The 16,775-nt window shown below is 42.4% G+C and overlaps 1 protein-coding gene across 9 annotated transcripts in view; it reads right to left on the bottom strand.

The window, feature by feature from the left end:
- The window catches only part of Fat3 (FAT atypical cadherin 3), a 621,862-nt gene that overhangs the window by 60,621 nt on the left and 544,466 nt on the right, over positions 1-16,775 (bottom strand). The gene's annotated exons all lie outside the window — the stretch shown is intronic.

Below are 16,775 nucleotides of genomic sequence, written 5' to 3' on the forward strand. Positions count from 1 at the left end.
GTTCTCGGTTGTTGAGGAGACAGATGTGGGAGATGTGGGAAAAGGAGACAGATGTGGGAGAAGGAGGTTTGTGGTGAAAGACCTGACATTGAATGAAGATGTTAGGTAGAAGAGGCTGACATTCAGAAAAGAAGCTCAAACTGGAGTTGCACTTTTGAGCATCATCAGCCATGATTCACATACAAAACGAGACTGTTTGAGGCCATAAGGACCACAAAGGGAAAAGTAAAGTCATGGGGCCAACGAACCTGGGGCTCTCTAGCTGAAAAAGAGCTGACTCAGCGATCTTAAGAAATGTGTTTAGCTCCAAAAACGTTGTCTTAACATGGACTAAAAAAAACCCAACAACAACAACAACAAAAACAAAAAACAAACAAAAAACAACAACAAAAAATCAAAACCATATCAACCAAGAAATGTCCACCAATAGATTTCTGAATGACATTACCTGAAGGTTGTCTTCATTAGAAGAGTCTAGCTCTTCCAAATGGGCATTAAACCTAAAATTTGCTTCAGTCATTAAAATTCATAAGAAGGAACGTAGGATGAATTTGTTGGTGGAAACAGCTCCACTTTGATCATAAAATTCTCTTTAGAATAGATTTTAACTTAACATTTTAGTTATTTATGTGTGTGTGTCCTTTTGTTGAATATGCACAAGTGTTTGTGAGTGTCTGTGGAGGCCAGAAGAGGACATCAGATCCCCAGGAGTTAGAGTTACAGTGAGCTGCCCAAGAGGTTTCTGGGAATCTAACTCTGGTCCTTGGCAAGACAGCAGGCACTCTTAGCTGCTGAGCCATCTCTGCCAGTCCTCACAAATACTCTCAATGAAGGAAGTCGTCTGTCAGAGGCCTTTGGCTATGATGACCAACTGCAATGCCATTTGTGAATCATGGAACCTGGAACACAAGCTTTTTAGGGGAAGGCTTCATTGTATATTTCCTAGCATGACACCTTACCAAGGTGGGGGTTGGGGGAGGGTAGGCTTTTGGAAATAAGCACTGAACATCTTACTTCCCCATGTATATTTTCCTTGAAAAACAAACAAATTCCCAGCAAACCAATAAAATCAAGTATCTGGAAGGGAAGCTATAAATCACACTCTGTGGCCTTGACTAAAAGGCTGACGTAGAGAGAATGTTCTTGGTCCCATTCCCAAGAGTCCATTTTTTTTCACCCTAAGTTTCATCATCTACTTTTATTTCTGTTGCAAAACAACTATCCTGTTATAAATATCAACCTCCAATATTTGTACTCAGACTAAAAACAAATGGGCTTTCTCCTTCTGTTCTTGTCCCTTGAACTGTGGTGCAGGGAAGGGCTAGAGGAATGAATTCTTCCATATAACTTCCTGATGTGACTAGGCAAGCATGCAGAAGGGATTGAGTTTGTTCCTTGAGAACAATCACCTCTCTGAGTGTCAGAGCAGGTGCTCTGGATGCTGCCTAGACTGATTCAGTGTTCTCAGGACACTGTTCAAAGCCATGGAGGAATGTTTACAGAAACACACTAGCGATTGACATGAATACACCACACAGGTTTTCAAATCACACACATTCCCTATAGGTTTGAATTCCACCCCCAGCATATGGTACACAGTTCTTACCAAGAGCAGGAAACAGAAAACACAGAGCCTCTTATGTGAGTATGTACTGGGAGCTACTAAATTCACTCCAGTAGTGCAGGAGCCCAGGGCTGAGGGCCTGGTCTGGTCCTCTCAGCATCTTTAGACATAAGTCCTGTTTTTCCTGTATTCCTTGCTCAGATTCCTGGGGGTGTTGTAGGAGACCTGCTCATGGGCATTTTATCTCTTCAGGCCCAAAGGTCAGTTAAGGAGGAAGGTGACTTCTGATTCACTGCTGAAAACAAGTTGAATTGAGAGACAGGAAGGGAGGGCTCACAGCAAAGCCAACTGAGATGTGCCTATAATGGGGCTGTGTTTCCTTTGTTGAGACAGGTAAACAGTATCATTAGAAATAACATGCTTGCCATTCAATGGTGGCACATGCTTTTAATTCCAGCACTTGGAAGGCAGAGTCAGGCAGATCTCTGTAAGTTCGAGGCCAGCCTGGTCTACAAAGTGAATTCCAGGACAGCTAAGGCTGCTACACAGAGAAACCCTGTCTTGAGAAGCAAACAAACAAAAGAACAAAAAGTTCTAGGTCCGCAGCTTTCTCCTCCAGGCTCCTGGTTGGAGTCACCTCTCTAAGGAGGAGATGCTGTTCTCCTAGCTCATGCTGGCCCTGCTGTAGGAGGGCTGCTTTTACACGGCTCATATGAGTCAGCCACACTAAGACCAGAGATCAACTGCAGGTTGATTCTGATCGCTGTGACTTGGTGACAAGCCTTTTCTGCTTTACTTCAGCAGAACAGCAGAAAGCCACACTTCTGCCTCCTCAGAGTAGCTGACCTACACTCCAACCCCACCTCGCTGTATATTTTCAAATTCAGCAAATAGAGCTAGTTTTATTTGTGTCTCCAGTGGACTTCAGTTCCTCTTGTGAGGAGCCTATTGTGAGCATGAACCAGAAACTCCATTCCCTGCAAGCTGGGCCATGAAGAGCTTCTGGAATCTTGTGGATGGAAAGGAAATAGAAGATATTTATGCTATTCAGTGACTGTTTGAAATTCAATCATAGAGCTTAAACAAAATTTTATTGCTTCTGTGAAAAATAATACCTCGTGGGCTGAGATCAGCTCCAAAGAGCCAACCCGATGTCAAAGCACTCAGCTTTATATCAGGTTGTCAAAGGCATTAACATCACCGCCAGGTTTGAAGAGATGGTTCAGCTGGTGGATAGAGTGCTTGCCTTCTAAGCATTGGGACCTGAGTTCAATACTTAGAATGCTCATGAAAATACTTAAATAAATTAAAAAAAATACCCAGGCATATAGCAGAATCTCAGAGCTGGGTGGTGGCAGAACAGATACTTCAGGTTCCCTGGCCAGGCAGCCTAGCCTATTTGGAGAATTCCAGGCCAGGGAGAGGCCCTGTCTCAGAAAACAGAAGGTGAATGCCCAAGAAATGGCACTTCAGGTTGTTCTCTGACTTCTACATGCATATGCACACATACACTCCCCCCCAACGTACATGCACACACGCAAACAGATGCATACAAATACACACCTGTACACACACACACACACACACACACACACACACACACACACACACACACCAACTTAAAAAACAAATGGCAAGAGTCCCCGGCACCACAAACATAGCGAGATTATGTTGATCTGGGCTTGAAGACCCATGTGTTCTCCTTTCTAAAAGGCTCCGTAAACACAAGGAGTCTTCAGGATTTGCTTCACCCAATTCTCTGTCTGATGCTGATGTCTGCTCTAACTGTCCCTCTGTAGACCCATGTTGGTGACATCTACCTCTGTGCTCCTTGTCACCTACATATTAACTGTCCTATAAGCCCTCCTACCCAATTAGTACCCAAAGGTTGTAAGTGGGCCTTTATAATGGAGTGAGGAGTATATAACAGAGGAAGAGATAACCTAAAGAAATTTCAATAGGCTTTCTTATTTAGCTTTTCTAAAAACTATTTTTATTTATTCTTAAAAAAATCCGTACACATATTTGATGTATTTGATAATATCTATCCCTAACCCAGGATCCCCATCACTTCTCCCTCCCAACTTTATGTCCTCCTTTATATTTATTTCTTGCTCACTGAATTAATTAATGCTGCCCATGTGCATGTGATTGTTGGGTCATTTACCGAAGCACAAGAAACACTCATAAAAAAGTGACTTTCCCTCCCTGGCAGGCATCAATGGCCAGTAACTCATCAGATAGTTGTAGACCTCAGGCACCTCTTCCAGCTCCATGCTGGGGTTTTTAACTGGCTGGATCTTGTGGAGGTTTTGTGCAGGTAACCACAGCTACTGGGAGTTTGCATGTGTACAGCGGCCATGTCATGTTTAGAGGACAGTATTTCATAGCATTCTCCCCCACCCTCTGACTCTTATACGTTTTCTGCTCCCTCAGCCCCGAATTTTTGCTCATTTTTATTTTACTTTATTGAGGTATCATAATTTACATGTAATAATAACATGAACACAGAACTCATGAGTAAATTCTGACAAACACCTACCATGTGGAAACAATGCTCCATCAAGACCAAAACATCCCAATCATGTTAAGTTCATGTCTCATGATGCACATCCCAGGTCATCTAATGGCTGGTCTTGAATCAGCACCTCCTCAATCCCTTACTAATGTAAATTTATCAATGTCTGATATCCCACAATTATGTTTAGGTGTCACGTCTTTTTAACCCAGGCTGCGTGGTTAAACTATAAAAGATTATCATCAAAGAAGAAGGATAACAAAACTTTGCTTCTTGAATATGTCATTGAATCTTTTTGCAATGACTTTGTTCTGAGGAGACACTGTTGTTTTCTGTCTTTCTCAAAGGAGGGACTGGCTATTATGATGCCTCCATTTGATAAGGATTTGCCAGGTGACACCTTGATTGTCTGCCCTTGGCCATGGGCTGAGGGAAGTGAGTGCAGAGATCCCGTTTCTAACGCTGGCGTCTCAGCAGCATGACACAGAGCTCTGTAAAGTGGTGGTGGTTTGGACTGTCCGGTGTCTCCCTAGCCTCCCTCTCACTTGACTCAGAATGGTAGGTTTTCATGAAAATGCCTTTGGCATTGTGCTGGACAGACTGTGGCTAGAGCTGACAGCCAGGTGGGGCTCCCTTTCTTTTCCTGAGACTGTTGCAGGAAGCCCTGAGCTGCTCAAAATAGTCCCCGCTGAAGACTGGCTATTTGCATGAGAAGGCATGCTAAGATTCAGTCCCCACTGTGAGGTCAAGAGATGGGACATTTAAGATATGAATAGGTCATAAAATTCTGCCCTCAGTGCTTAATGGTTAACAGTAAGTTGGCTATTGCGAGGGTGGGCCTGTTATAAAGGACATTGGGACACTTTTCCAAGAGATCTTTTGCATTGTAATGGCTTGCCCTATTTTAAGATTCTACAGAGTCTCCATAAACAAGGAGCCCTTCACCAAATGCAATCCCTTAACCTTCCAACCTCAAGAACCATGAATAAAATAAGCCTTTATTCTTTATAAATGAAACAGTCAGGGCTATTCAGTTATGGCAAAAGAAATGGATAAGATAGTTGCTGACTTCTCACTTCTGTAGACAGAAGCTGTAGTTTGGGTGGATGATGTTGTAACTCTTACAGTATAGTCCCGCCCTGCCTTCTCTTGATCCATATATACTGTGTTCTATCTCCTCAGACAGGAGACACATCTCTGTCTCCTCAGACACAGACACATTTACTTCTCTGGCCTGTGCTCGGACTGTCTTCTGCTCAGAATGTTCTCCTTTTCTCATCTGTCAAAAGCCCTCCACACTTTTTCAGGGTGTCCCTGGAGCAGCTTCCTTGGCTACTCCAGCCTTCCTCTCTTCTGTGCCTCCTTGATTCCACTTTTGCTTCTATTGTACACTGAGTTATAAGTGTCTCCTATTCCCACTAGATTAAGGTACTTGTGGGTAGAAGGACGATGTCTCGATCATTTTATTGTCCAACAGAGAGAGAGAGAGAGAGAGAGAGAGAGAGAGAGAGAGAGAGAGAGAGAGAGAGAGAGAGAGAGAGAGCCTGGCATACCAAAAGCCATATTCACTAACGGAGAAACATCCAGAGAGAGAAAGCCTGGCATGGTAATGCTAACACACGTGAGTGCAGGAGATTTGTGCACCATATGCATGTCTTCTGAAAATGTACATGTAGAAAGAATTAAATAACTTCAAAAGGACAAAGCATGGAAAGACATGGAATAAGCAATATTAAAATGTTGTGAGGGACTGGAGAATTGGCTCTGTGGCTAAGAGCACATTTCAGGGCTGGAGAGACAGCTCTGGGTTAAGCGTGCATGTTGCTCTTCCCGAGAGGCCAAGTTTGGCTCAGCAACCATATCTGGCAGCTCATAGCCACCTGTAACTCTAGCTCTAGGAGACTTGATGCCTCTTCTGGTCTCTGTGGGCACTGCACTCATGTGCATATACTCACTACACATAGTTAAAAAATGATAAGAATAAATCTTAAAAATAAAAACAATGCAGATAAAGCATTTGTATATAAAAATGTTATTGAGTAGATATTTAATTCTGTGGAAATGAAAACCTGATAACCAGTCAATTTTTCTACAATGGATACCAGCTGATAAATTATGTTACATTGATATTCAGATAGAGTGCTTTGTACATGGTATTTAATGCAAATGAATAGATGACATGGAAATCTGTTCATGAATCAGCATAAAAATGTGCAGGTCATAAAACAGTATCAAGTTTATAAGTTTATTTTTATGAAGAGAAAAGGCTGAATGGATTCAGTCAAAATGTTGACTGTTTTGAAGCTGTTTTTCACATTTGCTTAACTTTCCAGATCCTATACAGTGAGCACAGACACTTTGTGAAATATAAATGAGCTGTTAAAAAAAATCATGCACTCAGAAAACAATTCTTTAATACCAATTTTGTAAAGTATCCAAGTTTTCAAGTGAGTTTCTTTCCAGCCCAGCTCTAATTCTTAATGTACATACCATTTGAAATAATTGTAGAAAATTAGACCTACATATTGTATAGGCTTTCTGACGGGTGTTTCCATTGTTCATTTTAGTTCATCATGCTTAGAAAGATACTAATGCTACTTAGAAAATTGCTTTTGTCAAAGGCCCCATTATAAAGTTACTGCAAAGAGTATTTTTAAACTAAATTTTACATTTTAATTAAAGCAATTAAAGGAAATGGCAGGCCTAACATTCTTCTCTCATCTTCAGTAGAAGGCAAGTACTATCCTAGGGAGTCAAACAGCTTGGGCTGAGTGCTCCTGTTTTATCTTTAAAATAGATGTTGGGATAATATAGAATTAAACTGGAAGTTCCTATGACGAAGTCCAGGAATTAGCAATACTTTTAGCTTAGCAATTACTGTCCTTATAATATACTTTCTAATGACTTCTGTTTTAAGTGCCATTTAAAAGTTTTCCAATGGGTGATGACTAAAGCTGCCACATTCTCTTGGGCAGAGCATCAACTCCCAGGGTCTGAAGCTCCCTTTGAAACGTCCAAAATAGACAGAAGGCTGCCATGACTAGGTCAGGGAGATCCCACCAACCTCATCCAACATCTCCTGGGTGTGTGCCAAGTAAGTTGGCAGCAGCTCTTTCACTGGGTCTGATGGCAAGATTGTGGCCCCAACCCAAAACAAAACCCCAGGCCCTTTGTTTAGAAACATGAAGACATCCAGCACAGCTACATCAGAGAATTAAATCAGGAAAGGGCCCCTCTAAGCAAGGGGCATTATTCTGCTTGGACAGCATGGACTGTACACCTTAGAAGCTGGCTCCTGTGCAGTGAGATTCCCTGTGACATGGAGAAAGCTACAGATCGAGTAGCCTGGCCTTGTACTAGGCCTGATAGAGTTAATGTGGGTAAATTAATTAATCTACAAAGAGCTAAAAAAAAAAAACCCCACCATCTTTGCTAGTACCCTGGACTTCTGTGCTATGCTGTGACCCAGTGATGGTGCTTCAAAAGTTTCATACATGAAACATTGAAGATGAGCTGGACTAATTCATTCAGTCTTCACTTAGTCACTTACTCATGTACGTATTCAGTAAGTGCCTGGGGACTCCTGCTGCACAGTACACACTGAGGGTCTCTAGTACTTCCATGCAACCTCAAACATCCCCAGTTTCTCAGGAAACAAACGTGCAGAACTGATTATCGGGAAGGACTGGTGAGAAGTTTCTCAGAGATTAAAGTTGCTAAGTTGAGTCATGAAGGAAGGGTAGATGTTGTCAGGAGTGTTAAGGTGGAACCATCATAGATAAAGAGAACATTGGGGGAGATGCAAGAACAAGGGAAGTTATGGATGCTGAAACTGCCATTGACTCACAAGAAGGCGAAGGGCTTAGTGTTGATAAAGCCACAACGGTGAAACTACCTGTTCTCAGAACCAGCCCAGAGATACTGGTTCATTAGAACCAATCAGTCCTGGAGTAAAGTAGAAACTGGGCTCAAGTTAATGAGGAGGGAAATCAGCAAAGAGGGAGGGATGCTTGCGAGGGCTGGCTTGGAAAGGGTGTCTGAGTAGGAAGTGTTCTGTGACATCTAAGCTCAAGGAACTCGCCTGCAGATGGTGTTGAGCATAATGCCTGTCAGGGAGGTCTCACGGTGGGATGAGACTACAGATAAGAGCCTCAATGTGCCCTAAAAGGCAGGAAGTCACACTGGGGTCCTTGGCATTTCTGCACAAAGTGCCAAGAGTAGGAAGAAATTCCCCAGCTATGAGTCTTCCTTGAGGCCATCCTGCTGTGCTTTGTGTAAGCCCCTCATCCAGAGAGGAGCTGCCAACATGTGCATGTGAGTGGGGAGTGGTAGAAGCCGCTGTGATCCCTTGGTAGAAATCAGAATTCTCTACTCATGCTTCTTCAGAAGGAATTACCATTTCATTCGACAACTAGTGTTTTGAACCACATGAAAGAAATTGGATTTTATAAAAGGTAATAATAAGTGTAGCTTATGTGTCAAATGCAAAGACTCTTAAGCTGAGCAGGGCAATGATGTTCACTAGAGAAAAAACTAGTTCAGCCCTACCTACTTTACTTTAGTCTTCCCGAATCAGATCTTAGATGTGGAGTGTGTCCTGTTGCCATTTTAGGATGCTTATTTATTTAACCCTTTGTTTTAAATAAAGGGGTTTCTGATGATGCCTAGAATTATAGCCAGTTTGAAGACAGTGTGGAGGTCCAGAGTGTTGGGGAACTTACTCCAATGGCTAGTAAAAGATGAAACTGCTATATTTAATCCAGTCTTATATCCTAATGTCATTCTGGGTTCATTCCCAGAGTGTGACATAGGAAAGGTAAGTGTCTCAAGCTTGTATTGAGCCATATGCACTACTGAAGGGACCCTGATTCTGGGAGAAGGAAAAGAATCCAGGGGAGTCTTAATGGGCCTCAGAGTCCTTCACTGTCTCTAAGCCACTAACCACTGAACAGACACCTGGGGAAGCCACTTCACTTTGAACAGTTTCTCCATCTGCAGGTAGGAGGACCTAGATCTTCTCCTTCAGGAATGCGGTACATGTGAAACTTCTTTGAGGTCTGAAGAATGGCCTTATGCATAATATTATATATACATGCATGCACATGTACACACACACACACACACACACACACACACACACACAGAATGAATTTGTATATGTGTACATGTTTGCATGGGTGTGGGTACTTGGATGTAAGTCGGTGGAGCAGAAGTCAACCTCAAATGTTGTTCCTCAAGTGCTATCTACCTTTTTACTTATTTTTGAGACAGCGTCTCTCACTGGTCTGGAACGCACTAGTTAGACGAGGCTGACTGGTCAACAAGCCCCGGAGACAGACCTCTCTAGGTCTTTAGTGCTGAGATTACAAGCACATGCCACCCTGCCTAGCATTTTATTGTACCATAGACAGAGGCTTGGAACACATGGTTCTCTAGAAAATGACTTAAATCTCTCGGTCCTCACAGAGGGTTATTTAATTTTTAGTGATATTTTAATAATCCCTCAGCCACCTTCAAAGATTTAATACTTCAGACAATATTGGAGCTTGGGGGAAGGAACACACAAACCTATATTTAGTCCTAACCTGTGCAGCTCAGCGGTAATGATTTCTAAGGCATCAGGAAAAACATTGATTCATATGAAGCTTACAGGAGAATGGGAGAAATCAGGATTGAATCCCTCTTAGAATATTTTCCAGGGGAAATCATCGTGATTTAGAATATTGGCTCGAGGTGTTGAGGTCCTCTCTTTAAAGTCTTCTGGGGTCAGTCTCTATGTCTCTTCAAAAAGGGACAGTTTGGGCTGGATTTCAGTAGTGACATTGTAAACATCTACTAGGATTGTGATTTCCATAGGAAACAGTTATCACATCCACCCATCCCTCAACCATGTCAAAGTAGCTATGGTCCCTAGGTGGCTGAACTGGTCCCCATGGGGCTTACCATCGGTCTGCATAAGACCCCACGTTCCTCAGAGAGAGAACCACTGTGCAGGGGATTCCCAGCGATGCATGGGTAGATAGAATTTAAGATGCCTATGAACTTGCCTTCGTGTACTTCTCTATTGCTCCATAGCAAGTTGCTTAAGACCCTAACAGCATAGTATAATGAATACACACTATCACATGCTTTTGATGTATCAGAAATCCAGGTGTGGCTTTGCTGGCTGTTTCTCCATTATGGTTTCCTATGAAGTTGCTAGTACATTGTGAGGTGGGATGTGAGTTCATCTGTTAGCTCAGTGAGGGCAGCAGGTGTGACTTTCAATTTGACTCATGTAGTTTTAGGTGAACCCTGATCCATTCATTGCCATGTGGGTTTCTTACAGCTCTGCAGTGGTTGCTCCCTGCTGTGAGTAATCCAAGAGAGAGTGAGAGAGAGCCCTCTGGACTGAACTACAGCCCCCTAAAATTCACGTGTCAAGGCTGTATTCTTTAAGAGATGGGATGGAAGACTTTTAGGAGGTAATTTAGGGTTAAATAAGGTCATGGGGAGAAGTTAATGTGAGGCAATGGGAGCTCTTCAAAACAAACAAATAAACAAACAAACAAAATAAAAAACAAAAAAACAAAACAAAAACAAAAAAAGAAAGAAAAAGATACTTTTCTTTCCCACCTAGTATATACAAGAAAGGCCATGTTAGTCCAGAACAAGAAGACAGGGGTCTGCAAATCAGGAGGAGTTCCCTCCCCTGGTCCTAACCAACGCCCACCCTGACCCTAGACCATGAAACTCTAGAACTGTGAAAAATAATTTTCTTTTGTTTAAACTACTTAGTGCTTCATCACAGCAACTGAAGTGACTCAACAGAAGATGTAGCTACAGTGAATGTCATGGCCTTTTAAAACCTACTAGCCAAAGTGGTACCGAGGGAGGAGCACATTCCAGGAAGCAGAAGTCACTGGGCTCAAGGTTAGAGCAGCCACCAGAGGGAGAACAGCTGTGGTGGTTTGGGTAAGAATGGCCTCCATAGGCTGATATATCTGAATGCTTAGTCACCAGGGAGTGGCACTGTTTGAGAAAAATTAGGAGGTGTGGCTTTGTTGGAGGAAGTGTGTCACTGGGGATGGACTTTGAGACTTCGAAGGCCCATGTCAGACTTAGTCTTTCTCTTTCTCTCTCCTCTCTCTGCCTGTGGATCAAGTTTTAGCTCTCAACTACTTCTCTAGCACCATGCCTACCTGCATGCAGCCATTCTCCCTGCCAAGATGATGATGGATTAAGCCTCTGAAACTATAAGCCAGTCCCTAATTAAATGTATTTTTCTTATAAGAGTTATCCTGGTCATGGTCTCTTCACAGCAATAGATAGTGACTTAGACAATCGCTGACATCTTCATGTTCATTAATTTCTAAATAGATTTGGAAGCATGTTCAATTACTGATGTAGGCAACAAAGACAGTAGTATATGGGGTGCCTGTGATTTTATAGCCCTACTGTGCTGGATCTTGGTATTAATGTACAAAAGAAGAAATGCACATGAATGCATAGCAACTTTAGAATTTAACTGGATTGATCTATTTAATTTGTAATGTTTCTATTTTTATGAATTGCAAGTGGTCTTCTGAGAGATGATCTAGCAATGTAACCAAGTGCTCAAGTGTTTGAGACACAGAAGTAGAGTTCTTGAGTGGCTCTCAGTGCCTGTTTAGGAACAGCCGGTCATGCTCACCTGGGAACTATCTGAAATGTAATTACCACTGTGCTTTGCATCCCAGACCACTGAGTCTTAAACTCTGGAGGAGGGCCATTGCCAGTGGGGCTCTAGTAATAGGGCTTCTGACTCTGTTGCATGCATAGTCATCCTACTGAATTGGCTGCTTGCTGACATCTGAGGGCCCTCAGGTGATACCAGCACAGGTAGCCCGGGGAACTAACTTGAGCACCACTATTTCAGTAGCATTATGAGATCCCCTGCATATCTGTTCCCCAGTTCTCCTGAGCCCCCTTTTCTAATACCTACTATCCTGCCACCAGCTTACGGCTCAGAACAAGTAAAGCCTGCAACGTACTCATATAGTAAATTGAACAACGGCATGCCAAAGGCAGGGCTGTTATGAGAAGTGGGAATAATGTATCTGAGCCCTTGGCCCAGTGCCTCCCATAGAACAGTAGCTGTAAAAGTGGATGTTAACAGCAACATTACCATTATTGTCATTTGCTGTCCTTAAGGAGTGCTGCTCTTGCTTGGGAAGGTGTGGAGTTGGTAGAGTCATGCAAGATACGTCACACCAAAATGACACGATGTGCTGAGGGAATTCAAGGCAGCAAATGGAGTGCCAATGGGGAAAATGGAGCATTCCAAGTTCTGAGAGACATCCCTGTCCATCCTGAACAAATCTCATACTGACATTTGAGGTTGGCGAAGCAAGCTACTATCACACTGATATTATGCAGGAGGGAGGCAAGACTTGCCCAAGGTCATAGGCTGCTGATCATCTAGGCATCTCTACAAATATGTGGTATTTTGGTCCATTTGTTTATTAGGGGATATGTGTCTTAGGGGCATCTGGGGGCATCCCTGTGGCTTCGTCCATAGGATCCAGAGGAGGCTGGGTACAGTTTCATCTACGGTGTGAGGCTTTGAGGGTGTGGAATGCTTAGGGAACCCGAGCAGAAGGAAGTCTCAGAACATGTACATAGATCCTTGCAGCATCCGCATGAACCAATTTCCTCCTGACTCCACAGGCTGTTCCCTTCCCCAGTACTGAATGTGGTAGATACTTCAGAGTTCAGATTCCCCTCATCTGTTCCTGTGTGTTTCTGTGTTTGCCTCTGAGGTCCCATGCATAGGTGCTGCGTCTAGCCAAGTCCTCACCAGATTGCTCTCACAGAGTATGGTGAATATATTTACTTTTCCTCGTGGGGAATCAGAAGGGTGATCATGGGAGGTGGCTCTTTACTTTGGCCATCAGATTGGAGAAGCTTGGGCACAGAATAGAGAACATCTCTGATTGTCACAGAATGGCACAAGCACTTCACGTTCCATTCCAGGAAGAGGCCGGGACACTTGAACATTGCTGCTGGTTCAAGCATTTCACCTACATACTTTCCTTTGCTCTTTCTGGTTCTCCAGAAGTAGCAGACTAGAAAGGAGAAACACTGGACAGGTTCATCTGGAATAGTTTTGTCGAAGAGATCTGGAAGCCCCCAGTGTTTCCTTTAGAGTACACTCCCTCCCATAGTTCTTCTCCCTTTGATCAGGACCTATGCTCTCAGAGTTAATAGTTGACCAAGCCCCTGGGAAAGTCCTGTATGTCCTTATATGTACAGGAAGACTGGTTCTTTTAGTTTCTGCTCCATGAATAGTACAGGACCCATTATACCATGGTCCTCATGAGAGATTTGCTGTACAAATTCCCAATGGCCAAATGAGCTGTGATTATCATTAAGTGTCCCCTAGGAAGAACCATGAAGGAACAGTAGACTCACACAGTCAGGTCAGAATGGAAGTTTTCAGGTTCCTTGGTCTTCCTGCTTCCTTCTTTTCTATTAATAGAAGGATGCTATCTCCTAACTTTAGAGGAAGGACCCCTTTCTGGTAGACTCGGAGCTTTTCATGTCTCTGAATATAATTACCTGTCCACACGACATCTTGGTTTGGAACTTATGATCTTTCTGCTTGTGTTCATCTGTTCCCTAAGGTTGAGATTTCGATGAACCTGCCTTGTCATTGACCCAGGCCCCTGCCAAAGTTTGTAGATTTCACACTTGAATCTCCCTCTGGGCCTCCTCTGATCCTTCTCGTTTTGGTCCTTGTGGTCTTTCTCAACAATTTTTTAGGATGTTTTTTCATGTCCTGTTCTAATCCACTTTAGATGCTCCTACTGTGTCAGGCTTCCATACACCCAGAATTGGTTACTCATTTCTTAAACATGCTCATCCATTTTCTTTCTGATTGAGTACCTGATCTGTAGTCTTCCTGAATGATCATAGATACACCCTGCCCAATTTTCTGGTTCCATCTCCTTTCCTCTGTCCTGGACTACATGCTGTTCTCCCAGCTCTTTAGTTGGCTTTACAGAGTCCCATCTTTATGACTTCATCTTCATGGTCCATAGTCTTCCTAAGTCTGTTCTTACTGAAGACTATTCCCAAGTCCCACTTATTCTGGGGCTCAACATTTATGACTTATTCCTTGACTTTTGAGTAGCTTGAGGACTATCTCTCTACATAACTCATCTTGGAAAGTCTTACTGTCCCATTTACAGTACTTGTTACCCTGGTGCTCATTAAGTATGGGTTAAGTTGATTGGAAAATACCTGGGGGGGTGCTCTGAGCCTGTACACTTTTAAGATCCTTCAAATTCTAAATTTTGTGGGAATTAGGTAACAAGAAAGGAACACCTGGCTCATTAGAATATATTCCTTTCTTTGTGCTCTTTATTCATAGTAAGAAAACATTCCTCCCCACATCCCAGTATCTAGAAAATGGCATTTTCATAAACTAGGGGCTGTAGCATATTTATTTACACTTTACAAATTTACACTTTTTTTTCATGCCATGTTGCCTAAAATGGTCACAAGCTTTTTGTTCTGATCCTTCACACCATGTGTTTCTTTTGATAGGAAAAACAAACAAACAAAAAACAAAACAAAAAACAAACAACCCCCCCCAAATGAAATTCTGATAGGCAGAATTATTATCCATTTAATTAGCTATTGAATTCTTCCCTCCCAGAATTCCCTCCCCCAGTATATTCTCTCTTTTTTAAGGCATGCAACCACAGTGTGCTTCATCAGTCAGCTTGCTTTTCTGAAATATAAGAAAAGTGCAACTTTTCTTTTTCTTATCTCCTTTCTTTTTTTTTTTTTTTTTTTTTTTTCCGAGACAGGGTTTCTCTGTGTAGCTTTGCGCCTTTCCTGGAACTCACTTGGTAGCCCAGGCTGGCCTCGAACTCACAGAGATCCGCCTGGCTCTGCCTCCCGAGTGCTGGGATTAAAGGCGTGTGCCACCACCGCCCGGCTTCTTATCTCCTTTCTAAGCATGCTTTCCCATACACTTTGGGCTTCACTGTTCCTCTAAAGATGCCTTTCTCACTGCGGGGCTGCCTGCCAACCTTGGCAGCTGACCTCCACCCTGGCTTCACTTAAGCAGCATCATTTTCCCCTCTTCTATTTCCACTCTCCTCCAGGAAGCTGCTGGGATTGAAGGCTTGCCCCGCTCCGTGCTTTGTCTTGTTCTGTTTCTTGTTGTTTGTTTTGTTTTTGTTTAAATTCTAATAAAATCATCCTCTTTGAATAAATTTTGGCTTTGCTTGACTTTTTGAAAAACAAGCAAAATGAACAAACAAACAAAAAACAACAAAACCAAACCCCCTGAACTCCTAAGAACTGTTAATATCTAAAAGGTCTACTAAACCTAGCAGATTGACCACAGAAGTACTGCTTAAAAGGCCAAGACATCCTTGTCTTTACTGAAAAGATTATTAAACTTTCATAAATTTGGGGTCATGAAGTCATGTCACCACTTTATGGGGCTCAGGATATTTTCATTTTACTGGAAAACTAAGAACTTACTGCTAAGATCTAGACAGTTACCATGCTATTTCTTAGAACTCATAAAATGGGTGTAAAATTATCTTCCTCTGTTTTATTCCTGGTGGAAGAAATTCTTATGACATTATTTTTCATTCATTATGAATGATTCATTGGAAGGACCTGTTTGACTAAAAGAAATAATATGTTTAAAAAGAAGAAACGGAAAAAGTGAAGGTCTTCGGACTTGGGAATTCATGGAATCAGATTTTAGATTAATATCTTGTCATGTCTCTACAAAGTAGAGTGACCAAGTATACAATAGAGCCCAATGATGGTTGTCAGAGTCCATTTGGAATGTTATGACAAAATATTTTACATGAGTAACTTAGAGGTACCAAAATTTTGTTATACTTCTGGGAGCTGGAAAGTCTAAAATCAAGGCACCAGCAATTCTGGTGTCTGACGAGGCTGACTCCTCAAAGATGTCACCTCTGTATCCTCACAGCCAGAAGGGGCATCAGGCTCCCCACAGCTTCCTTGATAAAGGCATTCAACACTCTTCATGGGCCCACACTTTTGTTACATGCACTCCCTTCCCTTCAAAGGCTGCATCTCAAGACAAACACATTAAGGGTGAGATTTCAATGAAAGCATTTTAGGACACAAAAATTCATGAGCGGACACCAGTAAAATTAGTTTACCATTTCATGTAAAGGGATATTCCTAACAGAAGTCTCCTGAGCCAAACAGATCCATACCTTGTCACTAGAAGTTAATTCAATAACTCGGATAAAGCTGAAGCAAGTTCTGCTAAGAGAAAACACGCCAACCTCAAAAGGGACAAATGATAGGATTTGGGTTAATAACATTTTAAATAATAAAATAGGAGATAAAAGGTAAATGTTTGGCAGTGTATAGAAATTGGGTGGGAGGAAGGAGGGTGTGGTCATGATAGTGTGAGAGGGAGCCTTGTGCTCGTTAAGGATGCTGGAGGCTTTGTGAAAGGACACAGTGATGCTGCTGCATGGGAAGCCATGTTCACTTCCAGGAAAGGTGACTATGCCTAGCGGACTGCACCTGTGTCAGCCTTGTGACGTTAGTAACAGTTCTGTAGTTAGGCAGGATATCTCCATGGGGGATTGGGCTAAGTGAAAGTTAAAAATTCCTGTGACTCTATAATTATTTCAGACTGACTTTCTTTAAGAAAGATGG

Source organism: Peromyscus californicus, unplaced genomic scaffold, assembly GCF_007827085.1.
Source record: "Peromyscus californicus insignis strain IS unplaced genomic scaffold, ASM782708v3 Scaffold_11__1_contigs__length_118956290, whole genome shotgun sequence".
Taxonomy (NCBI): domain Eukaryota; kingdom Metazoa; phylum Chordata; class Mammalia; order Rodentia; family Cricetidae; genus Peromyscus; species Peromyscus californicus.